Below are 3,632 nucleotides of genomic sequence, written 5' to 3' on the forward strand. Positions count from 1 at the left end.
GGCGGCATGCGGTCGATGGGGGGTGGGGCGGTGCATGGCCGTGGTAGGGTGGGGCTACGCCGGAGGATGGCGGCGGGGCTGGGCGGGCCGGCCCATTAGCAGAGGTAGAAGGTGGCCAGGGGAGGAGGTGAGTCGAGGGTGTGGGGAGTGGGGGATGTGCACCGCAGGGAAGAAGGTGGGTAGGAGACGGAGTGGGCGGGGGTGGTGCGGGAGTTGCCCTGTGGTGTGTTTGAGCGAGCACAGGTGGGAGGTGTTAGCAGAATAAGCGTTTTGGTGTGCAGAATAAGGGTCTTAAGGGTGTTATCATAATAGACCCACCCTATATATATAATTTATTTTACTTCCTCCTGGTTTCATGACATCACGGTCCCACACCATTGTCAACCTATGTACTCCCTCATTTTCGGTTTATAGGGCTTATCTCAAAATTTTAGTTTTTCCATTTTATAAGGCTAAATTTGGTTGTTTTCCATCACATGTTCAGATTCCAAGGTGCATTAAATCATTGCATGCAAGTATTAAGAGAAAATTGACCAATGCATGTACTTTATGCATGCATGCATTGCATTAATGCATTGATAAACATATTTTTTTAGGATAACAAGAGCATTAATTAGGTGCTTTTGCAAAACTACAAAAAGTATTCCACCACTCGCCATCTACCTTGATTGGTGAGATTTTTGAATTGAGCATTATAAACCGGAAAGGAGGGAGTAGTCAATAAACGAGAGAAATGCACAAGAAGCGGCCGAGAGCTGGGACCAAGCAGCTCGAGCAGTATTTGTGTTTTTGAGGTGTGAGCACTGCAGAGTTTTTCGATGTTTAGCCCAGATATTAGTTTTTCTCCTCTGAACAACAACGAAAACATCGCTGCAGGTATTAACTGGGAGGGCTGTGGCCCGTCTAGCCCAGGCCAGATATCCAGCCCAGATATTAATTTTTTTCAAGATGAAAATGGCTAGCCCAGCTATACTTTTTTTAGGAATACCCAGGCAAGGTCATGTTGTTATTGTCCGCCCCGCTGGGCTGCAAATCTTTCCTAGGAGGGATGCATTAGGCTGAACAAGAAAATGGGCTTTAAGAAATAATAAATGGGATGTAATTATAACAACTGGGTAGTAACTATAAAAAAATGCACCAAACAGTGAGTACTTTATAAAATATTATTTTTGGATATTGAAAATTTTAATTTCATTAATTGTTGCGAGTGCAATGTTTCGTTGGATTTTTACATAATATAAATTTGTATTGAAATTGTAATTATCTGACTAGAAATTTCGGGATAAAAATATTCGGATCCCATCAAAATGTGGGAAATTTTATTGAATTCTGTTTTGAACGGTTGGTTGAAATGGGCTGTACTTTTAACAAACTGTAAATGGGCTGTAGTAAATTCCATGAGAATTCAAATGGCTACACATTCTTACAAATCTCAAATGGGCTATAAGTTCTCTACCACACACTTCTGGCCTTACTAAGTTGACGCGTCTCCTAAAAAAACAGAGTTGACGCGTATGCAAGGCTTTGTCAACTTATAGTCAAACACGGTTCTAGCAGCAGTTGCCGTTGGATGTCCATCCAACGGATGCCGTGCTTCTTCTTCAATCTCGGATATTCTAGGTTCACCCACCCAAAAAATGATTCCTCCCCTGACATCTGGGGCGCACCATTTCGGAAGCTGACCTATGGGCCTACTAAGTTGACGTACCAAGGGCTTTGTCAACTTAGTCAATATAAATGATTCTAGCTGCAGTGACCGTACGATGTCCATCCAACGGCCGTCGTGCTTCTTTAACCTCTGGTCTTCTTGCTCCAGCCGGCCAAAGCAGCGCCAGTCGTGCCGCCTGCTCCTGCCTCCCGTGGCCGGCTGTGCTGCCGCGGAGGCCTCACCGCCCCTACTACTCCCACCGCTGTCCAGGCCATCCCTCCACTCACCCACACCCTTATTATTCTGCGGTGACGATAGCACAGCTGAACCAGTGAAACCTCGTACTCCTCTCCACGTGTGCATCCACTGCCGCGTCTTCCCTGGCTCCGCGTCGTCCCCTTCCTAGGCCTCGCCGTCGTCCACCGCCGTGGTGCTCTCGGCGTGGCATGGTCAACGTGGTCAAGGAACGACTTCCATCGGACGTGGACTGTACGTGGAGAGGCTGACAGCTGGGTCCATGGCAGCCGCAAGGAAGTGCCTCCTTATTACGCGCAAATAATTATTCGTCCACCTGACAGCAGGGACCCACCGAACGGGCCACCGTATTTCGTGAAAAAATGATTCGCCCCCTGACTGCTGGGACCCACGAGCTACATCTTCGCACGCAAGGAAGTGTGTCCGAAAAAAAACGAGTCGAGCCCCTGACTACTGGGACCCACCAGCTACATCTTTGCACGCAAGGAAGTGCGTCCGAAAATAAACGATTCACCCACCGACTGCTGGGACCCACCAGCTACACCTTCGCACGCAAGGAAGTGCGTCCGGGCAAAAAATAAGATTCGCCCCCATGACTGCTGGGACATAGCAGCTACACCTTCGCACACAAGGAAGTGCGTTTGGGCAAAAAAACGATTCACCCCCTTGACTGTTGGGACCCACCAGCTACATCTTCGCCGGCAAGGAAGTGCCTGACAGTCGGGACCCATCTGGTCGAAGCATACGTAGCGTTGTCAGCCTGGTCGCGAACTTTTACGTACATACTGCTCGATGTAGAGGCGCGCACGTGTCGTAGTAGAGGCGCGTATGTGTCGTAGTAGAGGCGCGCACATAGCATGTACACGTACGTACAACGGCCAGGGTGCAAGAAAGAAAATACGGCCACATACGTACATACGGGCGGGGTCTCGAACGCCTACTCGCGCATACGTACGGCCAGGGCTCGTGTACATGGCTGGGTCGGAACGGAGAAACAACGTCGTCATCGTGTTCATGGGGAGGCAACGGAATGCCTCGTGTTCATGGGGAGGCAACGGAATGCGTCATGTTCATCAGGAGGCAACAGAACGCGTGGGATCCAACCGGCTGGGCCCAAACGGAATGCATGGTCGTGTTCATCGGGAGGGCTTGGACGGAACAGGCGATGGAAACGAGGCCTGGCGTACCGCACAATGGAGCAAACGGCCTTGTGTTCGACCTGCCACGTTCGAAATGGGATCCTGTTCATCGGGAGGGGTGTGGCGTACCTCAAAACGGAGGGAACGGACCTCCTACGGTCGAAACAAGGGTCCTGTTAATCGGGAGGGGTGTGGCGTACCGCAAAGCGAACGAAACGGACCTCCTACGGCCGAAATGGGGGTCCTGTTGATCGTGAGGGGTGTGGCGTACCGCAAAACGTACAAAACGGACTTGTGTTGGAGTTCTACGGTCGAAATGGGGGTCCTGTTCATCGGGAGGGGTGTGGCATACCGGAAAACGGGACTCCACGAGATACTGTTCATCTCCACCATCGACCTCCTCCAGCCTCCACGGGCTCCTTTTCATCCAGCCTCCACCGCGCGCTACTCCACCGGCTACTGTTCAACCACCCCTCCACGGGCACGCCTCCATGGTCTACTGTTCATCCAACCCTCCACACCACGGGGTCCTATTCAACCACCCCTCCATGGCCACCCCTCCACCATCTACTGTTCATCCAGCCCTCCAC

This window comes from Triticum aestivum, chromosome 6B (genome assembly GCF_018294505.1).
Source record: "Triticum aestivum cultivar Chinese Spring chromosome 6B, IWGSC CS RefSeq v2.1, whole genome shotgun sequence".
NCBI classification, from domain to species: Eukaryota; Viridiplantae; Streptophyta; class Magnoliopsida; order Poales; family Poaceae; genus Triticum; species Triticum aestivum.